The 22036-nt window shown below is 36.8% G+C and overlaps 1 protein-coding gene across 3 annotated transcripts in view; it reads left to right on the plus strand.

The window, feature by feature from the left end:
* Positions 1–22036, plus strand: part of PTPRR (protein tyrosine phosphatase receptor type R) — a 381027-nt gene that overhangs the window by 92863 nt on the left and 266128 nt on the right. For all 3 annotated transcript variants that reach the window (XM_061206587.1, XM_061206588.1, XM_061206589.1), the window contains exon 4: positions 21861–21941. The gene's annotated coding sequence lies outside the window, so the exon portion shown is untranslated. The remainder of the gene's footprint in view (positions 1–21860; positions 21942–22036) is intronic.

The following is a 22036-nucleotide window of genomic DNA, read 5'->3' on the forward strand; positions in this document are numbered from 1 at the left end:
GGCGGGTGCGAGCCGCGGCTATCAGCGCGGACCCCAGAGACGGGCATGAGACGCTAAGGCTGCTGCTGCTGCCACCAAAAAGCCTGTGGGCGAGCACAGGTCACTCTCCACACCGCCCCTCCCGGGAGCCAGTGCAGGAAGCCAGTGCAGCCCGCCACGGCCAGGCTGCCGGGGACAACTTCCCCGGGAGAACGCACGGCGCGCCTCAGGCTGCTGCAATGTCACGCCGGCTTCTGCTGCCGCAGGCTCGCCCCGCCTCCTCCGTACTGCTCCCTCCCCCCGGCCTGACTGAGCCAGAGCCCCCGAATCAGCTGCTCCTTTAACCCCGTTCTGTCTGGGAGGGGAACAGACGCCCTCAGGCGACCTACATGCAGAGGCGGGTCCAAATCCAAAGCTGAACCCCGGGAGCTGTATGAACAAAGAAGAGAAAGGGAAATCTCTCCCAGCAGCCTCAGAAGCAGCGGATTAAAGCTCCACAAACAACTTGATGTGCCTGCATCTGTTGAATACCTGAATAGACAACGAATCATCCCAAATTTAGGAGGTGGACTTTGGGAGCAGGATATATTAATTTTTCCCCTTTTTCTTTTTTTGTGAGTGTATATGTGTATGCTTCTGGGTGAGATTTTGTCTGTATAGCTTTGCTCTCACCGTTAGTCCTAGGGTTAGGTCCGTCCGTTTTTTCTGTTTTTTGTTTTTTTTACTTAAAAAAATTTATTTTCCCTAATAAATGTTTTCTTAATACTTTTTTCCTTATTTTCTATTTTTAAAAAATTAAAAAAAATTTTTTAAATAAGTTTTTTCATATTTTTTATTTTAAAAAATTATTTTCTTAATAATTTTTTTCTTATTTTTTATTATAAAAATTAATAAATCTATTTTTAAAAATTAAAAAAATTTTTTTTCTTAATAAAATTATTCTTAATACTTTTTTTCCTTATTTTTTATTATAATAGCTTTATTTTATTTTATTTTATCCTCTTTCTTTCTTTCTTTCTATTTTTTCTCCCTTTTATTCTGAGCCGTGTGGATGAAAGGCTCTTGGTGCTCCAGCCAGGCATCAGGGCTGTGCCTCTGAGGTGGGAGAGCCAACTTCAGGACACTGGTCCACAAGAGACCTCCCAGCTCCACGTAATAACAAATGGCGAAAATCTCTCAGAGATCTCCATCTCAACATCAAGACCCAGCTTCACTCAATGACCAGCAAGCTACAGTGCTGGACACCCTATGCCAAACAACTAGCAAGAGAGGAACACAGCCCCATCCATTAACAGAGAGACTGCCTAAAATCATAATAAGGCCACAGACACCCCAAAACACACCACCAGACGTGGACATGCCCACCAGAAAGACAAGATCCAACCTCATCCACCAGAACACAGGCACTAGTCCCCTCCACCAGGAAGCCTACACAATCCACTGAACCAACCTTAGCCACTGGGGACAGATACCAAAAACAAAGGGAACTACGAACCTGCAGCCTGTGAAAAGGAGACCCCAAACACAGTAAGATAAGCAAAATGAGAAGACAAAAAAACACACAGCAGGTGAAGGAGCAGGGTCAAAACCCACCAGACCTAACAAATGAAGAGGAAATAGGCAGTCTACCTGAAAAAGAATTCAGAATAATGACAGTAAAGATGATCCAAAATCTTGGAAATAGAATAGACAAAATGCAAGAAACATTTAACAAGGATGTAGAAGAACTAAAGAGGAATCAAGCAACGATGAAAAACACAATAAATGAAATTAAAAATACTCTAGACGGGATCAATAGCAGAATAACTGAGGCAGAAGAACGGATAAGTGACCTGGAAGATAAAATGGTGGAAATAACTACTGCAGAGCAGAATAAAGAAAAAAGAATGAAAAGAACTGAGGACAGTCTCAGAGACCTCTGGGACAACATTAAACGCACCAACATTCGAATCATAGGGGTCCCAGAAGAAGAAGAGAAAAAGAAAGGGACTGAGAAAATATTTGAAGAGATTATAGTTGAAAACTTCCCTAATATGGGAAAGGAAATAGTTAATCAAGTCCTGGAAGCACAGAGAGTCCCATACAGGATAAATCCAAGGAGAAACACACCAAGACACATCTTAACCAAACTGTCAAAAATTAAATATAAAGAAAACATATTAAAAGCAGCAAGGGAAAAACAACAAATAACACACAAGGGAATCCCCATAAGGTTAACAGCTGATCTTTCAGCAGAAACTCTGCAAGCCAGAAGGGAGTGGCAGGATATACTTAAAGTGATGAAGGAGAAAAACCTACAAAAAAGGTTACTCTACCCAGCAAGGATCTCATTCAGATTTGATGGAGAAATTAAAACCTTTACAGACAAGCAAAAGCTGAGATAGTTCAGCACCACCAAACCAGCTTTACAACAAATGCTAAAGGAACTTCTCTAGGCAAGAAACACAAGAGAAGGAAAACACCTACAATAACAAACCCAAAACATTTAAGAAAATGGGAATAGGAACATACATATCGATAATTACCTTAAATGTAAATGGATTAAATGCTCCCACCAAAAGACACAGACTGGCTGAATGGATACAAAAACAAGACCCATATATATGCTGTCTACAAGAGACCCACTTCAGACCTAGAGACACATACAGACTGAAAGTGAGGGGATGGAAAAAGATATTCCATGCAAATGGAAATCAAAAGAAAGCTGGAGTAGCAATTCTCATATCAGACAAAATAGACTTTAAAATAAAGACTATTACAAGAGACAAAGAAGGACACTACACAATGATCAAGGGATCAATCCAAGAAAAAGATATAACAATTGTAAATATTTAGGCACCCAACATAGGAGCACCTCAATACATAAGGCAAATACTAACAGCCATAAAAGGGGAAATCGACAGTAACACAATCATAGTAGGGGACTTTAACACCCCACTTTCACCAATGGACAGATCATCCAAAATGAAAATAAATAAGGAAACACAAGCTTTAAATGATACATTAAACAAGATGGACTTAATTGATATTTATAGGACATTCCACCCAAAAACAACAGAATACACATTTTTCTCAAGTGCTCATGGAACATTCTCCAGGATAGATCATATCTTGGGTCACAAATCAAGCCTTGGTAAATTTAAGAAAATTGAAATCATATCAAGTATCTTTTCCGACCACAACGCTATGAGACTAGATATCAATTACAGGAAAAGATCTGTAAAAAATACAAACACATGGAGGCTACACAGTACACTACTTAATAACGAAGTGATCACTGAAGAAATCAAAGGGGAAATCAAAAAATACCTAGAAACAAATGACAATGGAGACACGACGACCCAAAACCTATGGGATGCAGCAAAAGCAGTTCTAAGAGGGAAGTTTATAGCAATACAAGCCTACATCAAGAAACAGGAAACATCTCGAATAAACAACCTAACCTTGCACCTAAAGCAATTAGAGAAAGAAGAACAAAAAAACCCCAAAGCTAGCAGAAGGAAAGAAATCATAAAGATCAGATCAGAAATAAATGAAAAAGAAATGAAGGAAACAATAGCAAAAATCAATGAAACTAAAAGCTGGTTCTTTGAGAAGATAAACAAAATTGATAAACCATTAGCCAGACTCATCAAGAGAAAAAGGGAGAAGACTCAAATCAATAGAATTAGAAATGAAAAAGGAGAAGTAACCACTGACACTGCAGAAATACAAACAATCATGAGAGATTACTACAAGCAACTCTATGCCAATAAAATGGACAACCTGGAAGAAATGGACAGATTCTTAGAAATGCACAACCTGCCGAGACTGAACCAGGAAGAAATAGAAAATATGAACAGACCAATCACAAGCACTGAAATTGAAACTGTGATTAAAAATCTTCCAACACACAAAAGCCCAGGACCAGATGGCTTCACAGGCGAATTCTATCAAACATTTAGAGAAGAGCTAACACCTATCCTTCTCAAACTCTTCCAAAATATAGCAGAGGGAGGAATACTCCCCAACTCATTCTACGAGGCCACCATCACCCTGATACCAAAACCAGACAAAGATGTCACAAAGAAAGAAAACTACAGGCCAATATCACTGATGAACATAGATGCAAAAATCCTCAACAAAATACTAACAAACAGAATCCAACAGCACATTAAAAGGATTATACACCATGATCAAGTGGGGTTTATCCCAGGAATGCAAGGATTCTTCAATATACACAAATCAATCAACGTGATACATCATATTAACAAATTGAAGGAGAAAAACCATATGATCATCTCAATAGATGCAGAGAAAGCTTTCGACAAAATTCAACACCTATTTATGATAAAAGCCCTGCAGAAAGTAGGCATAGAGGGAACTTTCCTCAACATAATAAAGGCCATATATGACAAACCCACAGCCAACATTGTCCTCAATGGTGAAAAACTGAAACCATTTCCACTAAGATCAGGAACAAGACAAGGTTGCCCACTCTCACCACTATTATTCAACATAGTTTTGGAAGTGTTGGCCACAGCAATCAGAGAAGAAAAAGAAATAAAAGGAATCCAAATCGGAAAAGAAGAAGTAAAGCTGTCACTGTTTGCAGATGACATGATACTATACATAGAGAATCCTAAAGATGCTACCAGAAAACTACTAGAGCTAATCAATGAATTTGGTAAAGTAGCAGGATACAAAATTTATGCACAGAAATCTCTTGCATTCCTATATACTAATGATGAAACATCTGAAAGTGAAATTAAGAAAACACTCCCGTTTACCATTGCAACAAAAAGAATAAAATATCTAGGAATAAACCTACCTAAGGAGACAAAAGATCTGTATGCAGAAAATTATAGGACACTGATGAAAGAAATTAAAGATGATACAAATAGATGGAGAGATATACCATGTTCTTGGATTGGAAGAATCAACATTGTGAAAATGACTCTGCTACCCAAAGCAATCTACAGATTCAATGCAGTCCCTATCAAACTACCACTGGCATTTTTCACAGAACTAGAACAAAAAATTTCACAATTTGTATGGAAACACAAAAGACCCCGAATAGGCAAAGCAATCTTGAGAACGAAAAATGGAGCTGGAGGAATCAGGCTCCCTGACTTCAGACTATATTACAAAGCTACAGTAATCAAGACAGTTTGGTACTGGCACAAAAACAGAAATATAGATCAATGGAACAGGATAGAAAGCCCAGAGACAAGCCCACACACATATGGTCACCTTATCTTTGATAAAGGAGGCAAGCATATACAGTGGAGAAAAGACAGCCTCTTCAATAAGTGGTGCTGGGAAAATTGGACAGGTACATGTAAAAGTATGAAATTAGAACACTCCCTGACACCATACACAAAAATAAACTCAAAATGGATTAAAGACCTAAGTGTAAGGCCAGACACTATCAAACTCTTAGAGGAAAACATAGGCAGAACACTCTATGACATAAATCACAGCAAGATCCTTTTTGACCCAGGTCCTAGAGAAATGGAAATAAAAACACAAATAAACAAATGGGACCTAATGAAACTTAAAAGCTTTTGCACAGCAAAGGAAACCATAAACAAGACCAAAAGACAACCCTCAGAATGGGAGAAAATATTTGCAAATGAAGCAACTGACAAAGGATTAATCTCCAAGATTTACAAGCAGCTCATGCAGCTCAATAACAAAAAAACGAACAACCCAATCCAAAAATGGGCAGAAGACCTAAATAGACATTTCTCCAAAGAAGATATACAGATTGCCAACAGACACATGAAAGAATGCTCAACATCATTAATCATTAGAGAAATGCAAATCAAAACTACAATGAGGTATCATCTCACACCGGTCAGAATGGCCATCATCAAAAAATCTAGAAACAATAAATGCTGGAGAGGGTGTGGAGAAAAGGGAACCCTCTTGCACTGCTGGTGGGAATGTAAATTGGTACAGCCACTATGGAGAACAGTATGGAGGTTCCTTAAAAAACTAAAAATAGAACTACCATACGACCCAGCAATCCCACTACTGGGCATATACCCTGAGAAAACCATAATTCAAAAAGAGTCATGTACCAAAATATTCATTGCAGCTCTGTTTACGATAGCCAGGACATGGAAGCAACCTAGGTGTCCATCATCGGATGAATGGATAAAGAAGATGTGGCACATATATACGATGGAATATTACTCAGCCATAAAAAGAAATGAAATGAAGGTATTTGTAATGAAGTGGATGGAGTTAGAGTCTGTCATACAGAGTGAAGTAAGTCAGAAAGAGAAAAAGAAATACTGTATGCTAACACATATATATGGAATCTAAGGAAAAAAAAAAAAAAAAAAAGGTCATGAAGAACCTAGTGGCAAGACGGGAATAAAGACACAGACCTACTAGAGAATGGACTTGAGGATATGGGGAGGGGGAGGGGTGAGATGTGACAGGGTGAGAGAGTGTCATGGACATATATACACTACCAAATGTAAAATAGATAGCTAGTGGGAAGCAGCCGCATAGCACAGGGAGATCAGCTCGGTGCTTTGTGACCACCTAGAGGGGTGGGATAGGGAGGGTGGGAGGGAGGGAGATGCAAGAAGGAAGAGATATGGGAACATATGTATATGTATAACTGATTCACTTTGTTATAAAGCAGAAACTAACACACCATTGTAAAGCAATTATACTTCAATAAAGATTTAAAAAAAAAAAAAAAAAAAAAGAAATACATTAGACTTGAGCAGTAAAACAAAAGTAAACGTATTACCAAAAGAAGAGAAAGAAAAAATCATGAGAGTTTTGAAAGGGAGATTATGCAGAGCTTCTTCTAAGTTGGTCTTTGAAAAGGAACGTGTTGGTCTTCATTTTACAATAAAACTGCTATGGGAGTACTTGGGGAAAATTGAAAATATACATATCAGCAATTCCAGATAACATGGTTTCGAAGGTTAACTGTTGGCCAAGGAAAGAAAAACAGTGGGATGAATGACAAGCTAAGTGAATGTCTAACAGTTGTTGATGCTTCAGAAGTCAAACAGAAACCAAAGGAAATGGAGAACATAGGTCCAAGAAAAGAATCAATGTGGCAAAATAGGAAATGTGTACTTTTGGAACGACTGGCAAACAAAACAAAACAAAAACAAAAACCACAAAACAAAACCCTGCTATACCTCTTTGAATAACATGGAAAAGAAGCAGTAAAGGCCAAAGGATCTCTGTTACGTTCAGCTATGTAACTTGTAAATAAGGAATCTTGATTTTACAGTTAATACTGTCCACATATAAAACACTTAATAATATTGACAACATTGCTGATCTATTGATGTATATAATGATTGGGTGTTAGAAATTGGTCACATCAAAGGTTCTTGAAGAAAAATGAAATAGGGCCTTTTTTCTCAAGAGAGAAAATAAATTTATAGATTTTTAACATCTAGAGCCTCATGGGAAATAAGCAAGATGCATGTTTAAGGAATGTCAATCCAGACAATTACAAATGCCTTTCTTTTTAAAAAATGGTCTGTCATAAAATAGTGATATAAAACCTTTACTATGAGTATTGTATTCTACTGGAAATTTCTCAGGCTGTGGAATTAGGCAGCTAAGGTTACTTGCTGCTCATTATTATGCATATTGTACAAATAACAACCTCTGTGAACCTCAATTTCCCCATCTGCAAAATGGGGATGATGAAAATATTTACTTTATAGTGTTCTGTCAGGGAATAACATCTGCAGAGTGCCTAGCTCATGTCTAGTTAGCATGAAACATTGGATGAAGACAAACTTTATAAAGAGTTTGGTGTTATGGTTTTAAATATTGGCTTAAATATTGAAATGAGAAAATTCTAACATCAATACGTATCAGGAAAGTTTTGGAATCTGACCCAAGATATTATGAAGAGATCTTTTACCCAACGGGAAGCTTAGATTCAACGTACGATAGTGGAGGGCAGCTACTAGAACAAAGAAATCTATTTCATCATAACACTCCAATGAATTTAAATTCTTCAGTCAACTCATTGCAAATATATGTTTATTTAATATATGCTCTAAATAATAGCAACTTATCAAGTTACTCAATATCCTGAAGAATAAGACTTTTGAAACATGAATACAATCTCATAGGAGAATAAAACAGGTGCCTTAGCGAAAACATAAACTGTTCTTGTAAAAGATACCTTCCTATTATATTTTATATGTTTCTGTTATTAAAAGAAACATGCTTAGTTTTTTCATCTAGAGCATTGCATAATGACCGGTGAGCATTTTTTTCTGTAATTATTCTGCTACGATATGAATAACCAACAGGCACAGCAATTAGTTTCACTGAAAGGGAAGGAATCCAAATTGTGAGAAGAATGGTACTATTGTTAATTTCCATTTTCTATTGAAAATAAGAACAAAAATGAAAACATCAAAAAAAATTGCCATTGTATTTTCTGCCGCAGAGAGAATTCTTTGAAAATTCTGTCTTTATAGCATTTATTCAACAGCATTGTCAGAGCTTTGCATAGTGAATTCTGTGGAATACGAAAGCAAGGGAATGGCAATAACTTGCTGTCCCATAACTTAAGACTCCCACTGTTATCAACTGCTGCTTCTCCCCTTCTTACTGGCAGGAGAATATATCTCAAGCAGTGGTCCCACCAAAGATCACAATCCCAATAATATTTAGCCAACACAACCCTATTTATTTGTGAGCTCTGAGGAATAAATACCCTATTGACCCCTCACATCAGGGATCTTCTGCAAGAAAATCTAATGAAAAAGAAAGTATTGATTATTCTTTTAGTATTAAGCCAGTATCTCTGGTCATCTGTTTACAAAGAACATTGGCTAGTGGATTATGTCTTTTAGACAGTTTTTCTGAATGGCTTAGTGGTTCAGCCTGGCCTCTTCTAGGTGGATTCAAATCAAAGAAAGTGTTAATTCACGTGTCAGCATATTAGAAAAATATAAGTGAAATAAAGATACAAAATGGTATTGAAAATCACCTCCATTTTCCAGGTTTCTTTTCTTCATCTTGAAATAAAATCTCTACCCACCCAGGAGTAATATTTATCTGGACCAATATTGGAATATGTGCCAATCAATGTGTGTCAGGTATTAGCCAAACTGATATGGAAATAAAGTTATTACACTTCAAATGTTCCTGAAAAAAAGACAAGTCTTTCAGACAACCACACTGGCCAAGAGGGTAACTGGTTTCCGCAATATTTCTGTGAATCTCCCAAGGAAGCACCAGTATTAAAGTGACCTTCTGGGTTAATTGGATTTTATGTAAAAATTTGTTACTGAGCACACGTGTCAAAAAGTACAAACTTCCCATTATAAAATAATAAGTCATGGGGATGTAATGTACAACATGGTGACAGTAGTTAATAATGCTCTATTGCGTATTTGAAAGTTGCTAAGAGAATCTTAAAAGTTCCCACCACAAAATAATTTTTGTAACTGTGTATAAAGACAATATTAAGGTGATATTTTGTAATATATACAAATATTGCATCATTACATTGTACAATTGAAACTACTATAATGTTATATGTCAATATAAATGGTACTGAGTAAATAGTTTAAAAAAAAAGGAAGTGTTAACTCAGATTGCCATCTTGGTCAGTTTCACATTAGCTGGAAACAGACTTTGTTTACTTCAGTGCTGATAACATGTCTCATCTTAGGGCAATTTCATGCATTCAAAGCAAATTCTTAATCTTTGCCATAAAAATATGAAGGATCAGGTATAAAACAATTTAGCTTCCCTTGAGATCCTAATGCTGGGATTAATCCATAATTAACCAGTCCTCAGAATTGGTCTGAAAAAGGTAAGATCCTTAGGGGTAGATAATTGTGTTAAGCTTCTAGGAATAGGAGATGGGGAAACCTTTGACACCAAATGAACTCATCGGTCTTAAGAAATCTAGATTCAGAAACATGGAACAAATCAGGTACCTGGTATCCATCACTAAGTAAACAGTTCTAGGATGAAGTCTAGTATAGACGATGCAGAGAATGGATATACATTAGTGAGCTTATTAGTGAGTGAGATAGCAATCCTACGTGTCATACATAGCAGACTACATACATGAAGGAGCATGCATTCACTTATTCATTCATCCAACAAATATTCATTGACTTTGTGTCAAGTGCCTTGCTCTGTGCTGCAGTATGGAGATGCCAAGATATTCACCTTTGCACAATGCCTTTACTTAAAAACGTGTAGTTAAGGAAAATAAAGACTCTGATGTACCTGATTTTAGTGTATCATCAAGTACTGAAAAAAGAGTTGCACAAAAAGAACTTTGGAGTAAACCATTCTGTGGATCTCCATTCATTAATAGCAAGGGATTGAGTCAGACAAGCTCTCTCTTTTCTTTCAGCTGTCAAAATTCCATGGTTTTGTTATACATCTACAAATAATCTGTAAAACTGAAAACCCATTTTAAATCATAAAAATTCTTTGTTATGATTTGTTAATCATAAAAAATCTTTTTTTGCTGTTACGAAGATAGTGCTTTGTAAAGCATTCTTCAATATCTTGTTATAAAGTCTGATGTTTTTCTTAATTTTAGTTTACTGTTTCGTATAAAACTGTTTATTTTAATTTTGATATAAGGCTGATGCTTGTATTATTATTGCTTTTAAAACTAATCTGTCCATTTAAAAATTGAAACTGAGGAATGTGTAGAAATCACTGATCTGCCACAATTTCGGTCGACCTTCCAATGGGTGGGGTGGGACTCGCGGGGTGGGGAGGCTGCATTGGAGGGCTCTTTCATTCCAATTCAGTTCAGAGAACATCTACTCTGGGCACTATAATAGGACTTGATGTACAGTGACAAACAGAGAATTATTTTGAAGGGATAAGATACCCATGTGGCTAGTAAATTATCCTAAATGATTATCTGCCATTAGAGATTCTTGGCTCTAAGCTGAATCATTACATATAGGCACATATGTAAGTAGACAAATGGTATAACACAATCACACACCCTATAGAGAGCCTACTGTGTGCCAGATAACTCGTCTACTGTGTCTAACCTCTCATATAAACACACCGCCAAGAGTGCAGAAACATCCCATCGTGGATTTTTCAGCTTCCTCCAGAATTTATCCCAATTGATAACAATTTGCCTGTTCTGTCCTCCTGCTCTTTGCACTCAGCTGTGTAATTCTCAGATTCCCATTTGGCATTAGATCTCGGCTTCTCATGCTTGGCTCAAGATCCCCTTGCTACTTTTAGACAAAAATTCCTGGCTCAAAATTTGCTGGTCATTTCCTCTCAAAGATGATTCTGGTATTTGCCCTTGTGGCCTAAGTATTGCAAGCCATGGATAAGAGACACTATTGACATCTGCTGTTGTGCCAGAATACACAGAATGCTGGAGCCAGCCCTCCGGAAGAAGCTAGACTCCAGACATATTTGAATCACTTTTTTATATAAGGCTTCATGACTGGGGTCCCTGTTCTCTTCCTATAGACATTCTCCTACTCAACACAGTATATTCTGCAATGAAACACTACTTGTTATCCTCCTAGTTACTTTGTCTACTCTTGTACTTCTGAGTCTCTGTATATTGAAATGTTCTCTATCCTTTCTTGTCATTCTAGGCATTCCTTCATGTCTTTCAAGGCCAGCTCAAGTGTCTTCTCCTCTTGGAAGTGTTCTGGCATCCCCAAGCCAAGTGAGGTGATCCTCATCTGTGACCCTACATCAGTTAAGTCACTGTTCAGTGACTGTTTTACTTTCTCAACTGTTTTCCAAATATACTAAGAGTTCTGTCATCCTAGGCAGCATCTTGTCTACCTCTGAATCCCTGGTGCCCAGGATGAGGACTGGAATGAAGTATATGCTTCATTAAGTGTGGATTGAGTATGTGAATGCGTTCGTAACAATGGCTCCTTGACTACTAAATGTCACACTCTTGGAACTATTCATGGGATAGTGTCAGGTTCAGAAATGTTTCATCTTTTCCATTTATAATTAAATCATATTCTCCTGCTACTGCCTGCTTTTCTCAGGTTTTCATTAAGAATAAATATTGAATATTTGGATTTTTCCCTCGTGATGCTTGGGAATGTTTCTTTGTTATAAACACTTGTCTTGGCGTTTGTCTCTTCTGGTGGGATACCAGCATTCATCCAGTCAGTGCATTTCTATGTGTGGGAGCTATTTTACAAAGTACCCAAGCACTGTATCCTGATTGTTTAACTACCCATTACTATGACAATACCTTCTTTCTACCACCTCACTTCATCATGTCTTCCACTGGAGTCCTTCAAACTCAGCGTAATTCTTCATTGCTGGTGATTTATAGCTTACTCCTGAAATTAGCCATCCTCATACATAGCTTGGGGTTTCTCAAATTTGTCCAGGTGGCAAAACGCCTGGAAAAATGATGCATGCTGATATAATGAACTCCCACTTAAAGGAGAAGCAATTTTAATTACGGAAAACATGGCTATATTCTATGTACATGAGATAAAAATCACAACACCGAATGCACCTATCCTTGAAAAAGAATGAGATTGGTGAAACAGACATAATTATCGCAGTAATTTATTTCTTATTTCTTTCTTTGTTGTAGAAAAGATTGAATAGAAATATTCTACATTTTAAAAAATTATATGAAGACTCAATACTTACGGCAGGAGAGAATTTCTCCCTGGATAGAAGGTAGTTTGTATCTTTCAGAGTGTGTTAATTACTTTATATCTTGTGAAATGCTTTTTCAAACTGTTGTTTCTATAGACATATATTTCTCCATTAAATTGAATAATAGAAATATTTTTCCTAATTTATAGGTAAATTTAATGGATATCATTTAGTCCATTTTGTGTTTTTCTCTCATGATTATTCTTCACTTTTTGATTCTTTCCATGTCACCTGCTAGTAGATGAGAGAATGAATTTACAAGTAGTGAATGAGTGTTAATGCAATCTCCATAATGATAATAATAAAAAAAAATCCACCCTTAATCATCTGTTCTGTATGTACTAAGCACTATCTTAAGAGTTTTATTTATATACATTATATAATGTAGTTCTCCCACTAACACCAGAGGATTCTATTTCCATTTTACAAACGAGGAAACTGAGGTTATAGAGAATAAATAGCTTGTCTAATGCGTCTTAAAGTTTCTTCTGCTTCTTCATCATTATCTTGCCCTGAATTTCAGATATTCTTGGGAATTATATTGAAATGAACAGAGAAGGATATTCTAACTGAATCTCTTTGTGATATTCATGTGATGGAAAAAATTATCCCAGAACTTTTAGGCTGTGTTTCATAAGGCTTTTATTTTATTTCTAGTTTTTATGGGGAGGGTGTCATTCTTCTCATTTTTGCAAGGTAGCAAGATATGAATTGAACTTGAATACTTTAAACAATGGTCTGTTGCAACAAGGATTCTGTAGTATTAGCAAGGTTTTCTCAGTTAATTCTCGTCTTACGTGCCCTCTCTCAAACTCTGTAACCATCATTGGTGGTATGCTGACCTGAGTGGTTTTGTTCTAATATACAAAGCCTGAATAAAAAGCAGGTACAGTCAGGAATATATAAATTGGAGCCCAATTCATGGAATAATATATTTTTCCCTTTGAAAGAGAAATACAGTTCTCTGGATTTATAGTCACCAAGGAGCTTTTATTGACACGTGAAATTCTGAACATCATTTAGATAAATCATTGAGCTTTGCCAGTCCCATCACACGATTTGTGATGCTTTCCAGTGCCTCTGGGTCCAGAAAGCAATGAATGGCTTGTGCTTATCAACATATGCCATTCTTCATCTATGACAGACAGAGCATGGGAAATAGATTCATGTTAATTTTTAATAAGATTCACAAATAACATCCCTTTGGGGCTCAGAAAAGAGTATAGCTATGCAGAGAGTTTACTCTAAGATACAGTAAAAATCCACATCAAATATACATCAAGACACAGTATTAAGGTCTTCACAGGTATAGTCAAAATAGCCATCCACAAGAGCATCAGTTTGCTAAAAATGTCTCAGGGAGGGTACGCCCATCACGTACAGCTCAACATCTGTGGCTTTCCATTAATGCTGAGCTGGCATCAACTCTGTGGTAAGTGTACCTCCACAGGCCTGCTCTGCTCTCCCAGCATGACTGGGAAGGTCACAGTTGTGAACAAATGCTCCTACCCCTTCTCCATTCTGTGATGCATTATGATTTAGTGCATCCTTAGTGCCTTAAAGGCAGTCTCATTTTTAAAAAGCTATCTACGAGAAATAGGAACTGCGTGATGGCAAGGTATAACATGGAGGAGCATTGCTAAAATGCTTGCATTGAGGAACAGAGTAATACCTGCCCGACAATGTTGGTTACTGGTAATAGTTCATGCCTTTGGATGTTGTCTAAGACTTGACACTCCTCTTACACTCATGCCAGGTAAAGTTTCCTTCATCATCTCTCTTCTCCTTAATATTGATGTTACTCAGACTTCATTGTGATAACCCATTGCTTTTTTGTCTTCACATACTGCTAATCAGTTATCTGATTCAGTCGGATGTCTTTATCTTTTACCTATATGCTTTTGCCTTCAGTTCTAGCCTCTACCCTGTTATTCAGTCTTAGAAATCTAAATATACGCTGTACACCTGCACTTGACAGGACCCATTATCTCTGCTCTCTGTACTCTGATTCTCCTGGTGTGTGGTCCAATCTTCTCCGGGGGCACAGAAGTCATTCTTGACTCATCTCTCTCCTACATATCCATCTTTCAATCCATCACCAGGTCATGTCAATCATATCTTCAGAATGTTTCTAGAATGTACTTCCTTTCTGTTCCTCTTTGTACCTACTTCTACTAACCAAGTAGAGGCCCTCTCCATCTCTTCCTGTAACATTTCAGTAGCTTCCTGTTTTCTTTTACTACAATCCTGCTCCAACTCCGTAATCAATCCCTCCCACAACCAAAGTGGTGTCCCTACAGTGTACACCTGAGCGTATCACTCCAGGCCTCAAGACACTTAGAGGCTCTCCATTGGCCATGGGATGAAGTTTAAGTTCCTTAGAGTGGCATATAAATACTTTTATGTCTTGATCCAGTCTTCCTCTACATCTAATTCCTCCTCACTCTTAACTTCATATTTCATACTCTGATAAATATACATTATATTCCTTTAGCATTTTGTGCCTTCATTCACTTTGATCCATTTAAGAAGGACACCCATCTTTCTATTCTTGGCTAATGCTTACTCATCTTTCAAGGTGTTATTTTCTTCTGGGAGTTATACATTAACCCAAGGTTGGAATAAGTGCTCCTCTGTGCTCACAAAATATCCACTGTACATCCATATTTATTACTTATGACAGTATATTAAGTGTCAGCCTTACCCTAATATAAGCTCCTTAGGAGCTTCCTCCCTATTTTATTCTTTTACTCCATTCTTCTAGCCTAATGAGTAGCATAGTGCCTGACACATAGTAAGTGCTCAGTTAGTGTTTCCTGATGTGAACTGAGAGGGGTTTTGAACATCAACTGTGGACACATGGATCATTACTTAAATTTTGAGGCTCCTCATAATTATACCTTATTATTCAATTTTAAAAGTGTTTAGTGAATTTATTTCTGATGCTTTCAGGGTAAGGATACAAGAGGAGGGTAAGGTATGGTTCTTAATCTGAAGGAATTTACTTGTGTAATCAGAGATGTAAGATATTTCATAATCATTATTTAATTACATATATTGCATGTTTCATAAAGTACATGTGTATACTTTGTGAATTTGTATACATTAGTATCGCATATAATGTATAAATTCAGAATATAGTTATGATTACCTATTGTATACCAGGCATTTCACAACTAATAAGACATAATCCTTACCATCAAGGAGTTTACAGTCTAGTTTGGGAGTAAACCGAGGAGCGATCACAAATTTACAACGCAGTGTGGTGGGAGCTTTATGTACCAGGCACTGTGCTGGGCCCCAGGAACGTGCATAAGAGAGCACACCTGCCCTTGATTTGAGGAGCTCATACAAGAACTAGCACAACGGATGGTATACGCAGTTCAGGCCAAAAGAATCAGGGAAGGGAGGGATAAGTGTATGCTGAGAAGCGGGTTAAGATTTCATAGAGGATGTGGAAACTGAGTTGGACATTAAGAGTTAGGTTAAGTGGCCTATGAGTTGACTCATCAGACAATATTAATTACTGCTCAGAATAGATAGTATATAGTTGTAATCAAATTGCAGTATATATTTTCCTTTCCTCTCTTTTATCTAGAAGAGGGAAAAACCCGAATAATTTCTTGTTATGCTCTGCCTATCATATGGTTATTTCCTTTCACTCACAGTCAGGTTTCATAAATGAAATTTATCTATGAAAATCATGCATGATATTTAAAGAGTAGTTGAAACAATATTTAAAAGTTCATTATAGGGAAACACTGTGACCTGTCTCTGGCAAATTTTATGCAGCAATCTGTCTTATTTATGAGAGTTTCAGGAAGAGATTACCTTTATGATCCTTTGACAATAGCTCGGACAGGAAGAGGAGAGAGAGAACACCAAACACATCAGAGATGGAACACCAGCACTTACTTGTATTTCTGCTTCTCAGTTAGGTTTTTACTGGGTTGTGGTTTTCTAGAACTTGGTAAGATGTTACACCAGCAAATCTCGAAGAATCATACAACATGGGTTCATCTTCCATCTGATCGGTGAAAATAGCATTTTAATCTCTATGAAACTAACAAAGCACTGAGGATTTCCAGTTTCAAGAAATTCAAAAATCGGTCCCCAAAGCATTGATCCAAATATCAAAATGCAAAATGATCCTTTTCCTCTTTTAGCAAGTTATTTAACCATATACTCAAGAGAAAACTTTCCTCAGAGACCTTCCTCAAGTAATGTGTAGTATAATGTGGAGCAAATGCCTACCTGTGAAGCATTCCCAAATGACCTGCAGATTACTGCAGTACACATGGCAGATCGCAGTGGCTCCCAATGGTCAGGTACATCAACCTTGAGAGCAACGCTAATGCTCCTTTTTTTTCTTCCAGTCTTATTGAAATATAATTGACCTACAGCCCTGTATAAGTTTAAGGGGTATAGTGTAGTGATTTGACTTACATACATCATGAAATGATGATCACAGTAAGTTTAGTGAACATCCAGTATATCATATGGATGCAAAATTAAAGAACTAGAAAAAAATTTCCTTGTGCTGAGAGCTCTTAGGATTGACTCTCTTAACTTTCATGTATTAACACACAGCAGTACTAATCGTATTTATCACATTGTGCATCACGTCCCTAGCACTTATTTATCTGATAACTGGAAGTTTGTACCTTTTCACTGCTTTCATCCAATTCCCCCTCCCCCCTCACCAACCTCCCACCTCTGGTAACCACAAATCAGATCTCTTTTTCTGTGAGTTTGTTTGTTTTTGAAGTACAACTGAACTACAATGCTATGTTAGTTCCTGTTACACAACATAGTATTTCAATATTTTGATACATTTCAAAGTGATCAACATGATATGTCTAGTTATAATCTGTCAACATATAAAGATATTATATACTTACTGATTATAATCCCCACACTGTACATTTCATACCTGTGACTCATTTATTTTGCAACTAGAAGTTTTTACTTCTTCATCTCCGTCCTCTATTTCTTTTCTCCCCTTACTCCCTGCCCCTCTGATAAATACCTGTTTGTTTTCTGTATCTATGAATTTTTAGATTCCACATATAAGTGAAGTCATACAGTATTTGTTTTTCTCTGTCTGACTTATTTCACTTAGCATAATAGGTCCATCCATGTTTTATCACAAATGGCAAGATTTCACTCTTTTTTGTGGCTGAATATTATTCCATTGTATATATATACACCACATCTTCTTTATCCATTCATCTGTTGATGGACACTTAGGTTGCTTCTGTAACTTGGCTATTGTGAATAATGCTGCAGTGAACATTGGGATGCATGTGTCTTTTTGAATTAGTGTTTTTGTTTTCTTTGGATAAATACCCAGGAATGGGATTGCTGGATCATATGGTAGTTCTATTTTTAATTTTTTGAGGAATCTCCATAGTGACTGCACCAATTTACATTCCCACCAACAGTGCAGGAGAGTTCTCTTTTCTCCTTACCCCCACCAACACTTCTTATTTGTTGTCTTTTTGATAATAGCCATTCTGACAGATGTGAGGTGATATCTCATTGTGGTTTTGCTTTGCATTTCTCTGATGATTAATGATGTTGAACATCTTTTCATGTGCCTGTTGGCCATCTGTATGTCTTCTTTGGAAAAATGTCTGTTAGGTCCTCTGTGCATTTTTAAATCCAATTGTTTGGTTTTTTTGATGTTGAGCTGTATGAATTCTTTGTCTATTTTAGAGTGACATTTTGTTGATCCATATCTTCTTGCTTATTTGGTCTCCCAGTGACAAGAAACACACATATTTATAAAATAGCTGACTGAGGTAAATGGTGTGTTTGTGGTGATAGAACAGAGAGAAACAAACGGGCGAGCATAGATATTGAGTGGAGGGCATCAGAGAATCATTTCCTGATTCACCAAAACAGAGATCAGCATTTTGGCACATCTTATAGGCATGGAGTTTCACTCTGTCTTTTTTTTTTTTTAATGAAGCAGAAATGATAAAATTATTGAGGAAATACAGTTTAGTGTTGACCTTCTCCATCCCCCAAATAAACATTCCCAGTTATTTGCTCTAGATTTTGAAAAGGTCTTTGGCCTCTTTTAGCCAAACAGACATAACTATGATTGCAGTTATAACTAATTTTTAGAAGCCATTTCAGGCCTACTAAGTAAGCAGAAGGCACTGAGTAACTGAATTCACTTTTATATACCTGTTCAGTGTATTTAAAGAGCTCTTGAGGACAATTCAAGAAGAAAAACGTGTTCCTGATTCAGCTGCCTAATACTGAGTGAACAGTACCTGATTTCATGCCGGTACTTAAGTAACAATTCCCTGCTGATAATATGAGCTAGTGGTAAACCATGGTGATCTCACCAAGCTGTACCTTATACATTGCACTTTTGTAAAACAGCATTTGGACAGAGGAAAAGAAATACTCCCATTTTCTTGTGGTTATAGGGATTTTTGTTTTAGTAGAAGTTATAATCACTAACATCATCATTATTATCTTTTCTACCAAGTTACAGTGCCTGTTATGACAAGTATATATATAATGCTTCTGCTTCAGGGTGTTCCGAAATGAAGAACAAAACAATAAAGAAGGCAAAGAAAGAGTTCTCTTTCTGACAAAATGGTAGACTAAACTAACTTCTTCATAAGCCTTCTGTTAGAAAAGACCTGGAAGTGATGAATAAATTGTGACAGTTAAGTCTAAAGTAGAGCCAAATTCAAAGTAAAGAGAGACGTATCCCCAAATGACAAAAATCAACAGGGAAGTGGAAGTCAGGGTACTAAGCACAGCTTGACATTGAGACAGAAGTTTAGAGTGGCAGTGGATGTGGTGGTACAGAGGAGAGGGAAATTAGGAGGGTTCTATCATGTTTTGCAATTGGGCTTTAATTCCCAATACAGACAAATAATAAACCTTAAGTAAGACAGCGAGTTGAAAAGTGAGAGACTTCTACATGTACTTGGAACCACTGAAGGACTGTCATAAATACAAAGTGTAAAGATTCTGAGTTAACGCTTCTGGTTTGGTCTAGGTGCTACTGGACCAACACTCTCGCAGATACTAACTATAAACAGTGAATAAAAGATGCAAAAAAGATGAACTTAGCAGCACAGAAAAGAAGATAAAACTAGGTATATTGTGGAGGAGAGGTGACATTTTGAAGGGAATGGCAAAGAGTGAGTTACTTTTGTGGCATTTAGTAAAGAGGGCATCGTGAACTCCATTAGAAAACTTGCAGTTCTTCTGGAACAAAGAACTAGCGAGTGGAGTTTGGGGCAACTTCTGCTACTATAAAATCAAGAAAGAACCCCATCAAAGAGAGAACAAGAAAGAGGATGCCCTAAATCATGTATATAAATTCTGCTTCCATATCATGGATGGGTGAGAACAGATTCCTGCTAAAGAGAATGGACCTTTCTGATTCCATGTTCTGAACCTGCAAAAGGCCCATGCTTACCCTTGAGCTCCACGTGCACTGGACAGGCCCAAAACAACATAGCAAAGGCTTTGAGCACTGAGCTACAATTTAAACTACCACCCATCATAGACAATTCCTTGAGCAGTGAAAGCACTGGCCTTGACCCAAAGCAGCTTAGCAAAGACTTCACCTACTGAACTGATATCAGAACCACTACAAGCCCAGAAGGCAAGGCAGAACTTGTAGTCTTAACAGAACCTAACATTAACCTTACATTGTCCAGAGGATTCTAATAGGATCACAAGGCTTAAGAGCATAGTATTCAAAATGTCCAGAATAAAATCTGAAATTACTTGATATATCAAGAGCCAGAAAAATGTGACCACTTTTCAAGTGAAAAATATAATCAATAGATCAAATCCCAGGATGACTCAGATATTGCAGTTACCAGTAGACTTCAGAGCAGTAACTGTTTTCCAGGAGGTAAAGCTAAACACACTAGAAATGAATAAAAAGGTAGATGTTTTCAACCAAGAAACTATAAAAAAGAATCCAATGGAAATTTTAGAATTGAAAAACACAATATTTGTAACAATTTACTGGATTGGCTTAATTGCAGATTTGAGATGACAAAAGAGTCAGTGAAATTGACAATAGAAAAATAGGTATACAATCTAAAGACCTGAGAGAAAAAAATATGTGCAGAATCGCAGGGAAATGTGGGTCAACATCAAAAGGACTGATATTCATATCATTGGAGTCACAGAAGGAGAGGAAAAGGGTGCAGAAAATCTGTATTAAATAATGGCTAAAATTTTCCTAAATTTGTACAAAATTATAAATTTATAGATTCAAGAAGCTCACTACTTCCAAACATGATAAACTAAAACAAACAAACCCAAAAACCGTTGCTAAGACACATTACTGCTGAGATTCAAAAGTAAGGAAAAAAGTCTTGAAAGCAGGAAAAAAAACCCCGACATTACATAGAAGATTAAATGTGTCCAGTTTTTTGTACACCAATTAAACGTCAATAAAGCAGGATAAACGGTGTATATCTGGGTAAATATAAAGGACTATATTTTTTAAGATCTGCAAAACATGTATGACTGTTAAAAGCAAAAATTATCACATTTATGATGGGTTTCAATGTATGTAAAAGTAATATATATGAGAATTGCAAGGGCAGGTTCAAGGAACCTATATGGGTGTGTCTTCTACATTTTACTTGAAATAGCAGCAGTAAAATAACTCTAAATAGACTGTGAACAGGAGGTATGTATGTTTTACTCCCCAGAGCAACCACTAAAGAAATGATACAAAGAGAGTTAGCCAAAAGGCCAATAGATAAGCTTAAATGGAATATTAAAAATAGTTCAATAATCCAAAAGAAGGAAGGGAAGGAGGCTCAGAGAAACGTAAAAAGGGGGGACAAACAAAAAATGAATAATAAAATGGTAGGGCTAATAGTCAAGAAAATACAAATTTTAAAAATGAGATACCATTTCATATGTATTGATTTGGCAAAATAATTGGTAAGTATGATACTTACGTGTGGGTGAAGCTATAGCAAAATTGATACTTTTATACATTGCTGTTGTGAATGCAAATTTTTTGAATGCAAATTTGTGAATGCAAATAAATTGCTACCAACACTATATAGAGTAACTTAGTGCTTTGAAGGTAAAGATGGTGACCACCTATGAGTGAGCAATTTAACTTTTATGTGTGTGCCTTAGATAAACTATGGTAAACATGCTTGGAAAACATGTGCAAAGATGTATTAAAAAATTTTTTTAAACCTGTCCTTTTTTTTTTTTTTAAGGAACTTTTTTTTTGGCTGAGCCTCGCAGCATGTGGGATCTTACTTCCCCAACCAGGGATCGAACCCTCGCCCCCTGCATTGGTAAGTCTTAACCACTGGACCACCAGGGAAGTCCCCCCAAAAACGTTTTTAATAGAGGAAAATATGGGAAACAATTTAGCTTTATAGAATATAAT

Source organism: Eubalaena glacialis, chromosome 11 (genome assembly GCF_028564815.1).
Source record: "Eubalaena glacialis isolate mEubGla1 chromosome 11, mEubGla1.1.hap2.+ XY, whole genome shotgun sequence".
NCBI classification, from domain to species: Eukaryota; Metazoa; Chordata; class Mammalia; order Artiodactyla; family Balaenidae; genus Eubalaena; species Eubalaena glacialis.